A 21,131-nucleotide genomic window follows, 5' to 3' on the forward strand; every position below is an offset into this window, starting at 1 on the left:
TGAGTGGTGGGCCCTCTTTATGAGTTTAAATGTTCTAGGACACCCAAAGCCCGTGACACATGATATATGTGTTAATGAAATATAAGCTATCACTAGTGTCTTCTTTATTCTTAGATCTGAGACTTCAGGGATGCAACTATTATTGCCAAGTAGTGGAGTGATTGACATCTGAACTTCACATTTTCTTTTCTCTTATGGACATGGAAACTTTATTGTTCAGGACGATTGCTGTTTTTCTTATGCATGAAATGGTCTTGAAGCGAGTTCTTATGAGTGTTGTGAGTTGCGAGGTTGTGGGGACATCAATAAACACTGACCGGTGACCTCCCAAAGTTAGCCCCACGGGCTGTTCAGTGTACTGCAAGCCAAGGGAGTGTAGTACGAGGTTTCAGGGGTTTTGAGACTGTTTGTATACATCTGGCACGAGAGCAAAGAAAGAATGTTGATGACAAGGCTGCTGATTGAGTTGATGTATTAAACAAAGTCAAACAGATCGCTTGTTGCAAGAAATCTACTCTTGATAGCCTTAAACAGACAGCTGAACAATCAATTGTTTATCAGTCCCTGGTTGGTGTGACTGACGGATAAATTTTTGTCGAGGGCTGGACATTTAATTGCAGATTTGGGTGATGGGAAGGTCAATCACAGAAGTGCTTATAGACACTATGCAGATTCCAACGATCAGCTTAGGACATTCCAACATGATGGGTGTTTCAACGGATATGAAGGACATTGGATGAAAGCATATAACTGAGTCCTTGCAATAACTTTCTCTCCCCCCGATGCTTTAATGCTCTTTGAAAATCAAAGTGGATGGAAAAAAAGTATTTAAGCAATGGAAATATTTTCTGATGGATGCATCTTCTGTCCTATTATTGAAGTAAAGAAAATCTCAAATCAAATCAGGGTTTTGGAAGATTTCCAGTTGAGATGGCTAATTTGCAGCAGTTGCCTATGGTTTCCTTAGATTTTGTGCCTTGATTTCTACAAGTGAAAGCCTCTTGAAAAACTGTTTGCTGATGTCCATTTCTTTAAATTATTGAATTGCGTGACACTTCTCCTGCAATCAGATGCTCATTTGCAGTAGCTGCCTTTAGTTTTCTTACGTTTGTGGCTTTTTTTATTGCGAGTGATACTGCAACCTCTTGAAATTACCATTTCCTGATGCACCCTACTCCATTTCCAATGTTTCACATGGTAATATGCTGTTTGTCCTCTAGACACACTTCTTGTCTTGTAGACATAATTTGAACGTAAAATCATTATCACCCAACACTTCATGTATATAGTTGTTTGCAGTCAGCGAAAGTGTTTGCACAGTGGCATTTACTGGTGGCAAGATTATGCAAATTCCAAAGCATATGTAGAACAGTTGGAAGTTCTGTAAAAGTCTAGGTAACATGAAGAGTATCTACACTTGAAAAATGACTGGCATTTAATAGACTACTTGCTACTTTAGTTTGGGCCTATCCCTTTTTTAAAAAGACAGGTGATTTTCTGTGCTAATGCCTTGATTTGTATCCTAAGACAGTATTGTTACTTGTTTTACATTGATGTCTGAGCTCACTTTAAAGCAACTAATACCCTTCTTCACAGGTATTTGGTAGTAGCTGGTATCTATTGGCATCCCAACGAGTTTCTACTTGTCTCATTACACAATGCCAAGCATTGAACGGATGCAGTCTTAGTTTTTTGGGCTGTTCTCAACCTATATCATACGGAGGTCTAGTAAATGATACGCCAGGGTCCAGGAATAGTAACCAAACTTCCTTTTCCAATTGCTTCATTGAGACTAGTTCAGTCATTAATTACGGTATCTATCAGTGGGCTATACCTCTGGCGACAGGGCAAGCCAACTGGCCTTCAAAGATTTTGCTTCCAATCTTTTGGGGTTTGATCACTTTAAGGTATGTTGTAAGCTCAATCGATCTACTGTAGACAAATAGTCTCATTGATGCTAGAAGGGGATGCTATGGGAAATTTGATCATGGAAACTGCATGTTAATCATATCTCATCTAAAATTACAAACCAGAGTCTACCTGATTCTGGACATCAGAGCAATACAATAACACAAAAAAATGATCTCTCTGTTGCTTGTTTTAGCTCCTTCGGTAATGCATTGGTACAAGTGATCAGACTCTAGAAGATGCCTTCTGTATTATAGTTGTAACATCTGGTCTACTCCTTTTCACATTACTTATTTGAAATATCCAGGTATGCCTGAGCAATGTAAACTCTCCTCAAGTATTGTATCTTTCATATGTGATCTGTTTCTTTTTTGTTTTTTAATACATACATCTTTTCCTCTGCTATATATTTCTCTTACTAAGCCTATGTGATAACCTGGGCATATTTCTTCCTTGAGATAGGTATTCTTACAGGCAATCACATCCAAAAAGGAAGAGATGAAGTTAAAGATGAGAGATCTTGAATGTTGGATGTGACGGTGACAACTCCCAGCACGATTAAGACATGGGGTACGCAGATATGAACGGCAACATTGGGCTGCAACACGAGGTGTAGATGAAAAGAATATAATTTGCAATCTACCAGAAGGGTTGAGACGTGACATCAAGAGACACCTTTGTCTTGACCTTGTTCGTCAGGTAAAGACCTTTTTGAGCAACGAAAGTAATTGATCCTTGCAAAAATAAAACTACAGTAATGTGCAGAGTGGGAATACAAGATTCGTTTTGTTTCTTGCCCTTAAATTAATTTGTAATCTTTGCAGGTGCCCCTTTTTGAGCAGATGGACAATCTTGTTCTTGACAATGTTTGTGACTGTGTTAAGCCGCATCTTTTCACGAAGGGAGAAACGGTAAATTTTATTGCTCTCCAATATATCATAACATTTGCAGCATTTTCTTATAGTTCAGTGACATTTCCCTTTTGACGTGATTCTTGGGGCCTTAGGTTCAGTCCAGGACAACTGTACCATCACTGACAAGGCACTCATCATTGATTGCACAACTCCACTATATGGTAGGGTTTGAACTTACTCCCATTTATTTGGAAAATCTTCGAATGTCTTCTCTCTCTCAGAACGAGTTCGGACTACGATTATGGAGAAAATTACCGGAACCTCACAGTGAACTAGATTGGCATCCTGGCTACTAGTATCACCTTCATGACGTAGTGAGTTGTGGACTATAAGGCATAGGTGAGTGACAAAATTTAGTTAATGATGCCTCCTATACTTCACTGAATTATTGTCATGATGTATCTCTGGAATCCACCAGTTATAACTGAGTATGATACTTTAGTGACCTTTTTGGACATTCCCTATAAAGTGACCTTTTTGGACATTCCCTACTTTTTTGGTGAGCTTTTTTGCCCTTAAGTAATGTTATATTGGAAACAATATAAACGTGATTCAAAGCTAGTACTTTTTGAACACATAATGAAACCCATATATACGTCATAATAAAACCTATAATAAGTTCTACAAGAACACATGGCTAAGTACATACATACTTCATTCAAACTTAAGACGTCATGGTCAAACACATGATCAAATCAATACATACATTTGATTATCAAAGCAGATTCTAACACATGATTGAATTGAAGATATCAGAGACGAGGGGTTCTCATTGCATATAGACCAATCCAAATAAAAAATTTATGTAGGATCAATCCATCGTAAGGGAGATCAAAATCTAGCGTCCAATACCAATGTGCATGACTTGTTTGCAAGCATTTTTAAGCACCTTTAAAATTTTCCCTCTTTAATGGGTTTTAGAAGTGAAAATATCATGTTAATTTCGAGTGAGTTTTGATGAAACATTTTTAGGGGTCTTTAAGTTGCAAGCTGCTACGACATCCTTGAAAATATGGGAGCTTCTCTCGCCCTTTTCTCACACATTTGGAATCAACCATCTCTCTCTCTCTCTCTCTCTCTCTCTCTCTCTCTCTCTCTTTGTAAACATCTTTCAATACTAAAATACTCGAGATACATGATAGCTAATACATTTTCTTTCTTGGTAAGAGTAGAAATTGAAAGGGTCTCTCTCTCTCTCTCTCTCTCTCTCTCTCTCTCTCTCTCTCTCTCTCTCTCCACACTTATTTCTTGATCTTCTGTCTTTTTGACAGGTGTGTATGTTTCCTTTTGTACTTCATGGTGGGTTTTTACTGACACATCCTAGCACTCCTGAAACCCCTGATCTGCAAAATAACCACACACAACATCAGAACTGAGCAGGCTGCTCACCACCCAACCGTGACATCTGCGGGATGTGAACCTGAATCAGAAGATGTCCCCCCGAGCCACGAGCTGAGCTACTGGCACGAACTCCCTATCAGATCCCAACCAGCCTGGTGTCCCATACCACCAGGTGGCGTTGTGATGCCCTGGATCTGCCACTGGGCCTTGGGCTACGCTAAGATGCAGGCGCGCGTCCGCGACACAATCCAGGATCAGACCTAGCACCTGGGAACGAGTCTTGCTCCCAGCTGCACACGCTGAGAACTGAACCCCCTGGGCCCCTTTTATAGACTCGGGCCCCGAGCGCCAAAAATAGCGAAGACCTATAAATAGTTCGTACCCTTGCCACTCAACCCGAGAATCAAGCCTGCCTAGCTCTAAGCCTCCCCAGGCTAACCTGAGCTAGTTCTGTGTACCTAGTACACGTCAGATACCGATCCGTGCACATGACATACTCCCCCTCCTCTAAGAACTCACTCCTGAGTTCGCTAAGAAATCGGGAAATGTTCTTTGGAGGTTTTGTAATGTCTCCCATGTTGCATCCTCCTCAACACGATCCTTCCACTTAATCTTGTATTCCGTGATAGTACGATTTCGAATCTGTCTTTCACGAAATTCAAGAATAGATTCAGGTTCGTGAGGAATAAAAGTTAAATCTGTAACTTCTATAATCTCATGAGGAGAAACAATTTGATCATCTGCACCCAATACTTCTTTCAGTCTACTGACATGAAAGACTGGATGTACTTTAACATCAGGAGGCAATTCTAGTCGATATGCAACTGGTCCAATTCTTTTAATGACCTTGAATGGGCCACAGTATCTGGGGGATAATTTCGGAACCAAACCAGTACTTAGGCTCTTGGATTCCTTAGGAATTCTCAAATATACCATCGTTCCTTCAGAGAACTCTCTAGGTGAACGATGTCTATTAGCATAAAATCTGTCCCGATCTTGGGCACTTCTAATAGACTCCTTGGCAAACTGCAACATTTCCTGCATGTCTTGCAAGAAGTTCTTAGCAGCATCATTTTGAATCCCTGTTAATCCTACCATAACTGGTGACTTAGGTTGAAACCCGTACATAAGCATAAAAGGACTATAACCGGTACTAGAATGCTTTGCACTGTTGTAAGCAAATTCAATCATGGGTAGATAATCTTCCCATGAAGACTGTCTCTTAGATACATATGCCCGAAGCATGTCTTCAACCAACTGGTTGACCTTCTCTGTACTGCCATCGGATTGTGCATGATCCGAGGAACTCATGCTGAGAGTAGTTTCCAACTTCTCAAATACAAGTGTCCAAAAGTTGCTTGTAAACTTTGAGTTCCTGTCACTGACTATGTCAGATGGCAAACCATACAGCTTGAACAAGTGGTCCACAAACTCATGAGCCAGCTGAACAGCTGAAATAGTGGTTCTTGTAGGTAAGAATCTAGCCATTTTTGTCAAACGGTCAACTATGACCCAAATAGAGTCATGACCCTTGCGCGTTCGAGGCAAACCAGTAATAAAATCCATGGAAATACTTTCCCACTTATTACCTGGAATCTGTAATGGCTGTAATAAGCCCGCGCTCGTAAGGCGTTCAGCCTTAGTAACCTGACAAACTCGGCAACCTACCACATAGTTCTCTACGAATGCACGCATCTTAGGCCAATAAAAGGTATGCTTCACAAGAGACAGAGTCCTATGTATACCTGGATGTCCCGCACTAGGAGCATCATGACACTCCCAGAGAATCTTGGATTTAAGGTCCAGAACATCAGGCACACAAATCTTTTCATTCCGGAACAGCAAGCCGTTCCTAATCATCCACTGACCTCCTGCCGCCTGTATCCTAGGTGGCACAATCCCTGAGTCCTGGTCAACCATGGAGCTCCCATCCTGGACTCTCTGCCAATAAGAACTGAAATGACTATCAGTTGCGTATAGCCCTCTCAAGGATTGAAATAGGTCTGAGGATATTTCCGTAAATGACAAAGCATTTACAAACTTAACTCGACTTAAGGCATCCGCCACACTATTCAACGAACCCTTACGATAACGTATTTCGAAATCAAAATCCTGCATTAGCTCTGCCCATCTAGCTTTCCTTCCTCTCAATTCTGATCCATCACACACATACTTAATTGACTGGTGATCAGTCAATATAAGGAACTTTGAACCATACAAGTAGTGTCTCCAAACCTTGAGAGCATTCACTACCGCATAAAGTTCCTTCTCAAGTGTGGGCCAACGATACTGAGTGTCGTCTAGCTTCTTACTCTCAAAAGCTACAGGTCTACCTTCTTGGAATAGAGCTGCCCCAATCGCATAATCACTCGCATCGGCCTCTAAAACATAAGGCCGGGTAGGATCGGGTAATGCAAGAACGGGTGCTTCCTTGATAGATAACTTCAAGGTTTCAAAAGCCTTGTTCATTGCATCATTCCAAGGGATCGGCTGAGTAGACCTGCGTCCACGACCTTTCAATATGTTGGTCAAGGGTACCGTGATTTGTGAGTAATCACGGACTGACTTCCGAAGAAATACCGTAAATCCTAGGAAAGAGCGAAGTTGTTTCACAGTCTGAGGTATAGGCCAATCTAAAACCTTCTGGATACGATCCAGATCAATGCTAATACCTTCAGAAGAAATCTTGTGTCCTAAGTAAATGATCTCCTTCATAAAGAAGTCACATTTACTCATCTTGGCATAAAGCTTATGCTGTCTTAGAACAAGTAAGACAACCCGAAGGTGTCCTATATGATCCTCAAGCGTTTTACTATATACCAAGATATCATCTAAGAACACTACAATAAATTTGCCCAGATAATCTCTGAACAAATCGTTCATCATCTGCTGAAAAGTAGCAGGAGCATTGGTCAAACCAAAAGGTAATACGAGGAACTCGTAATGACCATACCTAGTCCGGAATGCGGTCCTATCTATGTGTTTAGCATAGATACGGATTTGGTGATAACCCGTACGCAAATCAATCTTAGTGAAATACTTCGCTCCGGCCAAACGGTCTATCAAATCATCAGAACGAGGTAAAGGATAGCGGTTCTTAATTGTAACTTTATTTAGTCGTTTATAATCTATACACATCCTCCAGGAAGAATCCTTCTTCTTTCTTAAGAGGACAGGTGCACCCCAAGGAGATTTACTTGGGCGGATGTAGCCCATATTCAGGTAATCCTGAAGCTGAATAGCTAACTCATCCTCCTCTACCTGGCTCATCCTATACGGTGGTACACTGATAGGTTGAGCCCCTGGGACTAAGTCTATGCGATGATCTACTGCCCTTTCTGGAGGTAACCCTTCCGGCAGTTGATCTGGGAATACGTCCTTAAAATTATCTAACAACGTTCTCAATTCTCGGTGTTCAAACACACTTAATTCATTTTTGTTAATTACCGAAACAATAAATGAAGAAAGTGGAATCAAAACACACTGATAGACATCATAATGAGAAGTGTTCAATATATTCCGAAGCTGCATCGCAGATACAAGAGGCCCCTGAGAAGGGATAATCTTATCACACTGAATACAAAATTGGGTGCCTTTGTCTTCAAAAGAAAGCGTATGCTCCGTCCATCCGATCTGGATATTGTGGGTTTTAAACCGCTCTATCCCGATCAGCAAGTCTACATGCTCTAGATGCATAACGTAACATGTGAGAGCTCCCGTGTAGGCTTGAATCCGGATGGGAAGCGCTTCAACCTTGCGATCCCAAAACTGCTTCCCGGCTGGAAGCTGCACCTCGTAGGTGTGGTCGCTAGGTACTGTGGACAGCCCCATCTTCTGCACAAATTTGTAATTAACAAAATTGTGAGAGCTGCCCGGATCAAAGAGAATATGAACCTGTTGGTCCCTAACTGCTCCATAAACTCGGAAAAGATCATGGGAACCAAACAACGAAGTATTAAAGGTACAATTGCAAGAAAGGGGGCAGGTAATGACATTTACTGAAATACCTGTCATCGTAACCTGGTTGGCTCCCTTGGCTGCGATATGCGGACCTGCCTGGAGCTTTGGTCCTAGCACCAATCTCTGGTTCTTCCGCTTAGGACACTCATTCTTCGTGTGGCCCCGCTCCTCGCAATAAAAACACCGGCCCTCTTTCTTGAGCCTAAGAGTGCGAAGGAAACGGGCCTTACCATTCTTCGCAGGAGTTAAGCTTTTCCTGGAGGCGTTGTCCGTAGACTTCGTCTCCCCAATACCAGTCGCATGCTGAAAGAACTTGCGTTTGTTCTTTCCGCTGGTCTCGGTAACTGTGGTTGCCTTGGTTCCGGCCATGGTATCATCATATATGCGTGCATATGTCATGGCCTCCTGCAATGTTGTGCACTTGTTATTCTTAATCTGTAACTTATAGGAGTCTGGCAAACCATCCACGAAAAAACCTAACAAGGTTACAGGATCCATTTTGGTGGCCCTGGTTTGCAGATCCCTAAATCTCTGAAGATAGACTTCAAAAGTTAAGTTCAATTTTGACATATCGAGGGCTTTGAGCTTGCCGACGATATCGTAGTCATCTTCCTTCTTCAGGAACTCCTTCCTGAAGATACCCTCAAATTCTGTCCAAGTGTCAGGCTTAGGCTGGAGTTCTTTCCACCAAAGCAAGGCTTTACCTGACATAAACCCTTCTGCTAGCTGAATCTTTTTCTCGTCTGGATAGGGGTGAAATTGGAAGTGAACTTGCCACTTGTGGAGCCAAGTGTCAACCACCTCCTTTGTTCTTGATTTCTGGTCACCTGGAAAGGGATCCGGAGTGATATTCGGGCCTAGCACGGAGGCCATGGCATCCACATGCGTGAGTGCCTGAACCGTGCTAGCCAGAAGAGTCAAGGTAGCTTGTATCCCTTGGAGTTGCTGTGTCAACCCCGATTGATTAGCGTTGACCTGCTCAAATTTACCATCTAGAGCAGTCGTGAACTCACTGAAGGCTTTCTTAGTGATCAGGTCGTCATAGAGACCCTGATCATCCTCCCCCACTGGAGTGTAGTCTAATTCCTGCTCCCCCATAGTGAACTCGGGATTCGGAGCATCAGACATGGCTGAATACTGATTCGATTACAAACGGAGAGAAATAAATAACTGAAACGGAGCACGGAGGGAGATGGAGTAGAAGAAAACCGTCCCAGATAAATTTGACAGAAAAGATTCTGAAATCCGGAAGACCACGAGCCCTGGTGCCTCCCCGAATCTGCAACCGGATGCGCAGTCGATGATAGAGGCTGTACGGACTGCTGACGTGGCCTGTACGGCTGCTGACGCAGTCCGTACGGTGGCTGCAGGTGCAGGCGCAGCTGCTGTACGGAGCAGCAGCAGGTACAGAAGCAGACGGTACAGTCCGTACAGGCTGTACGGCTGTCGCTGCAGCTGTACGGGCTGGTACGGAACTTTGGGAGCTGTGCAGGGCTGACGCAAGCAAGGCGGATGCAGGGAAACTGCTCGAACAAGGCGCTGCTGAAGGGCGAGGCGGGCTGGCACAGATCTCGAGGTGACGTCTCGAATCTGGTGAGTTGGGCTGCTGGTGGGTTGTCTAGCACCCAGCCCCCCATCTATATAGGGTGCAGGGCTGCCCGATTTGGAAGCTAGGCTTCCAAAGAAGGCTGAGCCCCTCCAGCTTTGGAGGGGTGCTTTTGCGAAAAAAGCACCTGAGCCCCTCCAACTTTGGAGGGGTGCTTTTTTCGCAAAAAAGCACCTTCCTCCTGCCCTTCCTCCTGCGCAGGCTGCACGCAGCCCTAGGCGCAGGCTGTTCGCAGCCTGTTGCGCAGGCTGTGGACAGCCTATTGCACAGGCTGTCCTGCCCCTACAGCCTCGCCTACTGCGTCCCTTTCTACACCCCGCATCCTCTACTCCCTGGCTGCTTATTTCCTGCCCTACTCTCCTCCCTTTCTGCTCTCCTTCTCCTCCCTCAGACTTCTCTCTGTAGCCTTCAGAATTTTCGATTCTATTTCACTCCTCTTCTTCTTCCTTTTCCAGATATTTCTTCACCCCTTCTACCCCAGGTTGACAGCAAAAACGCAGCAGGAAATCTCGAATTTTAGGGCATACCTGGAAGAGAAATCCGTCAAATTTCTCGCATCAGAAGTTCCTACCTCAGGAGTTGGCTCTGATACCAACTGACACATCCCAGCACTCCTGAAACCCCTGATCTGCAAAATAACCACACACAACATCAGAACTGAGCAGGTTGCTCACCACCCAACCGTGACATCTGCGGGATGTGAACCCGAATCAGAAGATGTCCCCCCGAGCCACGAGCTGAGCTACTGGCACGAACTCCCAATCAGATCCCAACCAGCCTGGTGTCCCATACCACCAGGTGGCGCTGTGATGCCCTGGATCTGCCACTGGGCCTTGGGCTACGCTAAGATGCAGGCGCGCGTCCGCGACACAATCCAGGATCAGACCTAGCACCTGGGAACGAGTCTTGCTCCCAGCTGCACGCTGAGAACTGAACCCCCTGGGCCCCTTTTATAGACTCGGGCCCCGAGCGCCAAAAATAGCGAAGACCTATAAATAGTTCGTACCCTTGCCACTCAACCCGAGAATCAAGCCTGCCTAGCTCTAAGCCTCCCCAGGCTAACCTGAGCTAGTTCTGTGTACCTAGTACACGTCAGATACCGATCCGTGCACATGACATTTACCTTCTTTGAGGTTTTCCACGCAGTAACATTTAGTATGACGGTGTGGGAAACCATCTCTCTCTCTCTGTGGAAGAGTTCAAATGGTCAAGAGATAAAAGGAATTTGTAGGCTTAAATCCCCAGTATAAGAATGAAAATTTTTGAACATGCAGAATTTAACATTTTTGATGTGAGGAATGAGCTCTGAATGCCTCAAGACTTTAGGAATGACTGTAAACATGGATACTTTCTAATGACTTTTCTATATATTGTCTGCCCAAATTCATTAGCACTAGTCCAGAATCTAGATGGACCCTAGAAAATCCTTTTCGAGCAGATGATGTATAGAGAAGTCATTGGGAAGTATTGATGTGTATAGTTGTCCTTAAGTTTTGGGGCATTTTGAGCTCATTCCTGGTGTCAAAAATGCTGAATTTTGTATCCTTCAAAATTTATGTCTTTGTAAGGATTTGGCATGATCCTATTGTTTTTTGCAATTATTATCATTGAGACAATGAGAGTATGAGGGTGGTATTAATGGCAAAGAATAGAGATATACATGATATTTTGGTTATCTTGGTAGCATAATCCATCTATCTATTTCAACAATAAGCGCACATGTTGATGGATGCACAAAAGTGATAGAGCCAATTGTGCCTTTATAGCCACTCTCATCCACTAAATATGCTACTGGAAAACAAAACACAGAGCAAAGTAACACTCATACAAAGTAGTGCGGGCCCATCTCGCATGCCATCTTATGCCCCTTCCCCCATGCTGTCAGGAGGTCCTTTTGTCTCGCAGATTTTCATCTCTACACACATCAACACTCAGTACATCTTCAGGCCACACGTCTTTAGAAAGCCATTCTACTTTAGGCCAATCTTGATCATTCACATGTACTATCACAAACCAACAATCTCCATGACCCAGGTAAAGCATAATTTTAACATGAAAACCCTCAAACAAAACGCCAAGTACTTCTAGCCCAAGTTTAAGAGATAATATCATCATTCACTTTAACTGCATTTGTAGAAACAAACTAAAGTCAGGATTTCAGTGGAATCAACAAGGTGTGGGCAGCTCATGAGATAGAGCATAAACTCCAGTATCTAGAGCATGTATACTCGTTATAAGAACTTCTAACTAATTTCCACAAAGTGACCGAGAGCACATACATAAACACACTTGATCCACGACTCTAAATGCACAACACATTGACGATTTCAAATATGTATAATTGCCATTGACTCCTCTCTGAATTCCATGCTAATATCTCCCATGCCAAGATCAATCATGAACACTGAATTCCATGCTAATATCCCCCATGCCAAGATCAATCATGAACAGCTCCAGACCTCTTTGTCATCAAGCGAACAAACTGCCTCATGCTCAAAGCTGCCACCCGCGTACTATTGTGAAAATCCACAATCCCTCAATATCCCAGATTAGTTGGCCAGGCATACGAGCACCGCAGGGCTTCTCCTTCATGAACTTTGTAGAGCTGATGGCGCTAGGCTCCCACAGTAGAGGTACCACCCCCTCCAAGTGCATAGCCAACTACTATCCTCCTTTTTTTTTATAGTAGATAAACCAATCGTCTCTACTTGCTGTCGCCATGGATTCCCTTACTGTCAACGTTCTCAAGGCAGCTTGTGAATAAAACAAAGCTACCCAACAGTGCTCTAGCACAGGCTTCGCCTCGGTGCTTCTTGCAACCATGAAAAAACTACCCGCTTTCAGCCATAATGCGCCTCTTCACATGATCACCAACGATCACCAAGTTCGCTACAGTCAGCTAACACGTGATCTTCTCTGCGCAACCAATTATGGATCTTTGCCTGAGTTGTATACATCAAGAATTGCAACAATTTCCCCCCAATCTCCCTTCTCACACAGTCTCCTCAAAGGACTCCGCTGAAAACTGGAAACAAATAGTAAAGATAGTCGCCTGCTCTCAACAATCCAAGCGTGAAACTATCTTGGAAATCTTCACGCAAATGCAACCAATCTCGTCTCCTTTGCTATCATCTCACGAACACACTCATCAGATCACACACGGGTAGTAACAATGCTTCCCTACCCCCTGCAAACGAGTCATAGCTTGCCAAAAAAAACCCATTGAATTGTGCCCGCGACTAGAGCAACAATCGACTCTTCGAGCAGGATCCCTAGGCTTGCACTCATAGTTGCCATCCCAGGTATCATGCCAACTTGTCCATCCAGAAGCATGTAGAGTTCAATCACGTAGCCACCTTGTTCCACATGCTCTTCTAGGTTTTTCAGCCAGGTGGTCATCACTTGCATTTTACCAATCTCCCATCCTTCCCCCAAAACTTAGACCAAGGCTATTAATCCCCAAATCCCAATCCTTAGGCACCGCCCTTGCACATACACTTAAACTAGGCATTTAATGCATGACAATGAGACTACAACTACACATGCCCAAATGAATACTCAACCAACAAACTGGAGTTCCTGGTGCATCCACACCTTAGGCTCATCATTTCCCACTGAAACCCTGCAAAAAATCCATTCATAAGCTCAAAGAGTTTTTAACAGCAGACTTGAGGAGCCTTTCACAGATGAGGAGCTCTGGGAAGCCCTCAAGGCTCTCTCGACCCAGAAGTGCCCGGGGGAAGATGGTTGACTCTGGCCTTCTTTCGAAACTTTTGGGAGATTATCTCCACCCCTTTCCGTTTAGCTTGTCAGGAGATTTTCAACACAGGCCTTCTCCCTCAATCCTTGCGCAGGGGGTGGATTTGTTTGATCCCGAAAAGGGGAGATAGATCAGATATCCGATAGTGGAGGCCGATCACTCTGCTTGATACTGCATACAAGATCCTTGCCAAGGTCTTGAGTTTGCGGTTACGGCCTCATCTTACCGACATTATCCATGACACAGACTGGGTTTGTCCAGAAGCGCAGCATTCTGGACAACATCTTCACGTTCTGGGAGGTAGTGGATTGGTCCAAGGAGGAGTCACAGCCACTGGCCATCCTTCTCTTGGACTTTGAGAAGGCCTACAACAGAGTGGAGTGGTCTTTCCTGGAGGGCACTACGCAGAGATTGGGTTTCTCAGACAGATGGGTCAGAGGAGTTTCAGCGCTATATGCAGGGAGCTCTAGTCAGATGATTATGGGAGGACACATAGGCGAGGCCTTTCCTCTCTCTCGCTTGGTTCACTAGGGCTACCCACTGGCTCCCTTCCTCTTCTTGTTTGTAGCGGAGGCTCTGGGCTACTATTTGAGATCACAGGTGGCAGGTCTCACAGGGTTGAGGCTCCCAATCAGGTAGGAGGAGGAGCTCCTTGACTCGAAGTTTTCAGATGACACGGCCTTGTATGTTGAGGGCACCACAGCGAGTCTAGAGAGAGTCAGAGGCGCCTTGGATATCTATTGTGAGGCCTCGGGGGCACGGATCAATTGGACAAAATCCATAGGCTTCTTCACGGGCTTTGAGGAGACACATGAGATCGATGAGTGGGGGAGTGACTTTGGTTTTAGATGGATACCGCGGGGCCAGATAGCGAGATATCTCGGATGCCATGTGGGTATTGACATCACAGCAGAGCAGCAGATTGCCCTGGTCCTTGAGAGTGTTCAGCGCAAGCTTCTCTATTGGAGCTCGGCCAAACTCTCCCTCGCAGGTTGTGCCTTAGTGGCAAACCAGGTCCTTCTTGCCACTGCCTGGTATATTGCCTCCTATTGGTGCTTTCACAGAGGATGCATTGGGCAGCTCTGACGGTTGGTTCGGAACTTCCTTTGGGTAGGTTCAGACGGCACAAGGAACACTAGGGCCCGAGTAGCTTGGCAGACGGTGATCATGTTGCAGGCACTGGGAGGCTAGGGTATCATTGATCCGGAGATGCAGAGCAGAGCCCTTCTGGGCAAGTTGGTGGTTCGTGGCCTCACCCCAAGTGCTGATCCTTCGAAGCTCCTCTTACAGAGAGGGCTTCTGAGGAACACCCCACGCACAGGGGGACAGTGGCAGTCGTCACATAGATGGATCTTCTCAGAGGCCCCCCTTACGGGGAAGGGCTCCCCCTTGATGAGGAGTCTTCACAGGGTTTGGCAGACACTAGTAGGGGCTCTTATCCGTGCTCTGCCAGGATGCAGAGAGGAGTTTGAGTGCCGGCCCCTTATGTGGCACCCAGAGGTCAAAGATCAGGAGGGATGTATGCTTGGGCAGCGGACTCACATTGGTTGGGCACAGTGGGACAGTGGTCCAGCAGGGTCTTTTGGTCACTGAAGTAGACTACCTATGGAGGCAGGAGCGAGGCTGGACGCCCTAGCACGTTTGAGAGGGGTAGGGCAGTGGATGGGCGAGATCGACTTAGCCATTCCTGAGTCCTGGTGGGAAGGACTTCACATTTGGAGAGACAGTAGATGGTTGGGGTAGTTTTCCTGTACTGGTGTTCCCTTGAGGATTTTGATGTAGCGTGGCAGCATTCACCCCGGTTTCTTCCGTGTAGGACCTGGAGGCCTACTTCAGCCCCTCATTGGGAGTGACCCTGAGATGGATGGGAGTCTTGATGGGATACACTGGAAGATGATCAGAGTGGTAGGATGCTTGGGGAAGGAGTGGCACATTGATCCTCCCAGTATCTCAGAGCAGGACGCCTCAAGATGGCGCCTCTGGTTATGGGAGGGTAGACCCCTGGTCCAGTGGGACCCGAGGGAGTGGTTCCGGCCCTCCAAGGGCCGCCTAGTTGAGACGATAGATGAGGTGCCTTTCTTTTCCTACACCACACGGATTAGCAGGAGACTTCAGATGGACTCGTTGAGGTGGACTTCCTTGAGGGAGAGACTGGGTGACCCAGAGAGTGCCCCGGGATGTTCGCTCCAGGTTTTGGATGCGGTTGTGGTTGAGCTTGTGGCCGAGGAAGATCTCATACTTCTTCTGGCTGGTAGCCCACAGAGGCTTGCTGATCGACCGGTGGTTGGAGCAGATGCGAGCGGAGGGGCAGTGCCATTGCTGCTCAGATGGTGTCCTGGAGACTATCCCACACTGCCTATGGAGCTATCATAGCGCAGCGAGGATCTGGATGAGAGCCCTCAAGATCATGACACGTATGCAGAGTCTACACAGAGACTACACCTGGGGGATGGTGGCCTGGTTGACAGAGGGAGGACACGCGCTTCAGATTGATGAGATCTCCCCAGCCTATTGGATACAGGGTCAGAGCATTCAGAGGATTGCACTCCACAAGGCAGTCCCCCCTGACACCCTAGATCCTCCTCCTCCTAGGGAGGACAGTGTTTGGGAGGTGGTAGCCAACATCGCGGCTTGGAACATTTGGGTGGCTCGATGCAGTCTTGTGATGGGAGAGCACCCAGTTCCACCCTCGGCTACCTTGGTTGCCATCTGGCAGGATATCATTTACACTATATGGTCCACCTGGGAGCGTGGGACTCCAGGCTCCAGGGCGACTATCGAGAGGCGTGCTCGTTTCTGCAAGGCTTGGCCTGTAGGTGTTTTCTACATCTTTACTCTGCGAGGGATTCGCTAGCTGTATGGTCCCTCCACTTGGCTGTTAGCCCAGGCAGTGAGCTGGGCTTCTCTGGAACAAGCTGGTTTTCTTTCTTTCAGCCTTTTCCGGTTTTTCATACTCAACACCTTCGGGGCTGTTGTCTTGTATGAAATCTTTCAAGCATTAATAGAAGGTTCCTTTTTTTGAAAAAAAAAAAATCTTGTGTGGCTCCATGTTCCTCATTTGTGACATCAATCAAGTATTAAGCCTATAAGCTCTTTGGTTAGCATGTGGGTACTTTCATTTTGTTCATTGCTCTTGCTATTTCATTTCCATTTCATTATGTCTCTGTTTGAAAAATAATTCTCTCTCTCCCTAGCCTACCCTCTCTCTCTCTCTCCCTATCCACACCATGTGCCTTAAAGACTCACTCCAGCTTTTGCTCAAACATTAGAGGTCCACTGGTGGATCATCGTTGGCTAGAGGTGTGTCGGCGTCGCTTGCTGCTGTGCTGCTCCTGTTAACGTTGTTGCTCTTCAAGGTAAGGCCTATTCTGTGCTAATATGCATGGTCTAATCCCTCAAGTTCGGGCTCGTTGTGTGGAGGTTATTGTACAAACCTAGGCTAAATAACTATGTCAGCAAATGGTCGTTGCTCTCCTCAACCACAGGGAAAGCTCTGGAATTTGCCTTTCATCCTCACATTGTCTGGTCGGGGACTCTGGAGGCCACGATTAAATGCCTTGCATATCCATATGTCAACATAAAGGTGCCTCTGCTAGGTGTCAATCAAGCCTCTTACTACCTTAGCAAGCTCGGGAGCAAGCTAATTCCTATCTTGGAAATAACTACCATATCTATAGATTATGTTATTTGGTGGCATCATCCACTTTTTGTAGGATGGTCAACACAAAGTCACTATATGCTTGTAGTAGGTACTGGCCTTCGTCAAGGTAGTTCCGAGTAGCTGCTCCACCTTACCAATAATTGCGCAAAATAAGAGAGCAATTGCTGCATTATCGGAGGCGACATATTTATAAGACAGTGAGCAACCTCACCCCGCTCCGCTCCAAAAGCTTCCATCTGTCTATTTGCCATATCCAAAACTTCTAAATTGAAGGCAGTTGTGGCCCACTCATAGGCCGACACTTCCCCAATTGGATCAAAATTCTCATCCAAAAATGCCTATTGAAAAACCAAATGGATTGTGCTAGATGTTCAAACCACTCTTGGTCTAATTTGTACAAAGGTCAGGAGGAGGTGACTCCTACAAGTGCCCATATATGCTCCACAAATGGTCGTGGGCATGCCGAGCTATCCCGTCTATTTGCACCCTATCTGTCCTAATCCTCCATACTACAAGCCCCAAAATTTGTGCTTCCAAAGCGCAATCGATCTTCAATATTAAAATCATGGGTAAAGTGTGCATCCTCCTATCAAATTGACTTACCCATATATACATCTGGAGCTTGGGATGCAATAGCAATAGAGTTTGGGCGGTAGTCAGGTGCTCCATGTCAGCTCCCATCTCGCTCTGCTCCTTTCAACGTGAAGAAGTCCATGGTCAGAGAGGAGCCGATCAACGTGAGCTGCTTGTAAACGAGCAAGCTTTCCATCAGTCTCCTCTGGTTCTTCTAGAAACTCGACAAAAGCACCGTATGTACTTCTGTTTCACCTCTGTTGGTGCACATTTCATCAGTCTTGAGCTGGACAGTGACTGCACACATAGACTGCAAAAGTCGTACATACAGATCGTACAAAATCCATACAAACAGACACACATGTGTCGTACAAAATTGGTACAAACCAGCCGTACTTAAGTTTTGCATCTGTTGGTGCATATTTTTTCAGTCCTTTATCTGGACAGTGGCGGTACACATAGGCTGTGCAAAAGCCAATTAAACAGCTGTACCATTGCTGGCTATTTCAGTGCAACAGGCCGTATAATTTCTGGCTTTGTTGGTGGATTTTCCCAAACCAAAAGTCTGCATCGCTGGCTCTGTTTTGTTGGGACATTCAATGGGCTACATAAGCACTAGATTGCTGTACAATGTTGGATGCATTTAGGCTGGAATAGATTCGAGTCTCCAGCTCCTTTTGGCTCCTGCAGGTGTTTTAACTCTATCCTCAATTTTGGGGCAGAATTGTTGACCAAGGCAGCTTCCACGACTTCAGCTTTCTCAGCCCCTCTCAGCCTTCTTTGTCACCCCCTCATTCCCTCCCTCTCTTAGCCTCTCCAGAATTGGGAGTGAGTGAAATGAATTGGTAGGATAGACCTCGATGAGACTTTGAAGATTGAAGTATGTTTGGCCATTGGTAGTGAGTGAAATGGACAAATTTGACATGTACGTGAATATAAACTTTGGACAGAAGTAAAAAGGGTTAACATGTGTGGATATGAAGCCAGCAGTGATCCTCTCCATATATGCTGGCACATCTTTGCTGGTAGCAGATCCTTCACATATGTGACTTGTTTGTTAAGGAATTGCAAGGTTCTTTAAAATACTGTCATTGGTACAAGTTTCAGACTGTGGACCTGTTGGGGTTTATTCCTTGCTTAAATCACAGAACAGCAGAGAATAAATGAGAGCTTGCTCCATTTATTTGCAGCTCCCAGTTCTCTATAATGTTTGAAGGGCACTTAGTATGTTCATGTTGTTTTGTTAAGATGATTGCCCTTTCTATAAACAATTGGGAATTTTCAGTGACGGAGATTGCAGTGAGTTTTAAAATGCATGTGATGATATTATTACCTAGGTACATTAAACTTGGTATGAGATTATCATCCATAAACACTATCATGTTCTTGACAAGCCAATATGATCATTCTTGCTTGGTTGTTTTCAAGTTTACAACTAGGTTTCTTTGAATGTGGTGAATGCCTTATAAAAACTCTTTTGGTTTGTCCTCCCTGTCTTTCTGTTGTGGTTTATTGTTGACAAGATAAGCAGTGCTTAGGTTGTTAGGGAAGGGGATTCTGTACAACAAATGCTCTTCGTTGTTCGAGGGCACCTCCACAGCAGTCATGAACTCAGCAATGGGAAGAGGAGCGTATGCTATCTAGGGCCTGGAAATTTCTGTGGAGATGAACTGCTGTCATGGTGTCTTCGAAGGCCATTTGTTGAGCGGCTTCCTCCCTCATATGCCACACTGACCTCTGTCGATTCTACTGAGGCCTTTGGACTTGAGGCTCAAGATTTGAAGTTTGTAACAGAACACTTTAGATTTAAGTTTGTCAATGAAACGTTGAAGAGGAAAGCACGATATTACTCTTCTGGATGGAGAACATGGGCTGTTGTCACCATCCAGCTTGCATGGAGGCGTTATAATGCCAGAAAATCGGGCCAGGCTTTAGAATTCCAGACAATCAATGACATTGGACCAAGAATCTCACCGTTGGCTCATTCTCAATCAGAGCGTGACTGCCTTAGATTTTATGCAGCCATGTTTACATCACCTAAACCTCAGGACCACTTGGAATAGGATCCGTTTTGGGATTCCAAGGAGCTGGTTTTTTATATACCTAGATGAATCCAGGAACATTCCCAAACTCATCCTCTAAAAACACAACATAGTGCAGTTTCAATCTCATGAGAGTCGCTCATAAGATTGAAAACCATAAACTCCATCACGCATAGCAGGGACTAGCTACTATGACATCCCGACTTATGTCATCAGCGCCCAACAATGGGTGTAGACCATAGTATAAAAGTATGCTCTCACACATACAAATCCACACACCCACACATACTTGAGCATCCATTTATACAAAATCTTCATACTGAGTTTCTGTCGGCACTCCGGAGGTGAAGGGCAAACTCAGCCATGACGAAGCCTAGCACTAAAGGCTTGTATGGGTTGTGCATGTGTATCTCGTTATTGAAGCTACAATATTGTTTTCTTCACAGTTTTATTTCTCTGTTCAGGGTGCAAAGATTGCAATTCTGATTCTGGTGCCTCCACCCAGTGTGCGTATTTGTTTCCAAGGCTTGTGGCTTCCTAGATCCTTGCTAATGCCTGTTGTGTGTACAGTTCACAATTCCTCCTAATTCAAGAGGCATTTTGAAGTTTCTTTTGTATAGCAGCTATTCCATGTTTGTACTGGAGTTACTGTTTCAAGTGGTATCAAAGCCACGACAATAATGGGGAAATGTGGGTTGATTTCAAATTAGAGCACTGGATTTGAGCCTGAAATGTATCTTTGTATAAAAATTCATTGCTAGAAGTGGTCCCAATTAGGAGCTGTCAGGTGTCAACCAGTGGGCAGGTTGAAATTTCAGAGTTATTAGAATCTGGATTTTTATGCATCATTAGACTTGTGTGGTGCACCTGATTCTAGAGCTGTGCTCATATTGTGGGCTCCTATAGTATTGTCACTCAGGTATAGTAATTTTATTGAACTGGGTGCAAATCAATTGGAGCATATTGGACTTCATTTTTGCAGGAATGTCTCCATGAATTGGTGCAAGTGTCACATGTGAATAATGCCATCTCAAATTGATGAGTATCTTGAAATTATTGCATCATTGGAACCCCAAATTTTCTCCCATTAGTCTCTGGCTACATGGACAGATTGGCTATGATTTGGAGGATTAAGCAGTGTTTAAGGTCAATTTTTGCAAACAATATCGATTAATGATGCTCAGCAAGATAAAAGCAGTCTACTGGACATTCGTCATAGAAGCAACATTTTGGGAGCTTAGGCAAAAAATCAATTTAAGCTATGATATTCATAAGTATACAACAAACTAGAACCAAACTTCAAAGGCAGGATTGCTTAGGTGTATAGATGCTCCATGTGTATGCATGTTACATGTGATTTGGATTA

The 21,131-nt window shown here is 44.8% G+C and overlaps 1 pseudogene across 1 annotated transcript; it reads left to right on the plus strand.

Moving 5' to 3' along the window:
• Window positions 1-200: 200 nt before the first annotated feature.
• Window positions 201-20,262, plus strand: LOC147895396 (cyclic nucleotide-gated ion channel 4-like; annotated as a pseudogene). Its single transcript, XR_015541960.1, has 6 exons — window positions 201-278; window positions 1,597-1,907; window positions 2,105-2,215; window positions 2,371-2,607; window positions 2,733-2,819; window positions 19,262-20,262. The product of XR_015541960.1 is annotated as a cyclic nucleotide-gated ion channel 4-like (transcript).
• The last annotated feature ends 869 nt before the right edge of the window (window positions 20,263-21,131 follow it).

Source organism: Dipteris shenzhenensis, chromosome 13 (genome assembly GCF_047967505.1).
Source record: "Dipteris shenzhenensis isolate YYH24624 ecotype China chromosome 13, Dip_SZ_1.0, whole genome shotgun sequence".
NCBI classification, from domain to species: domain Eukaryota; kingdom Viridiplantae; phylum Streptophyta; class Polypodiopsida; order Gleicheniales; family Dipteridaceae; genus Dipteris; species Dipteris shenzhenensis.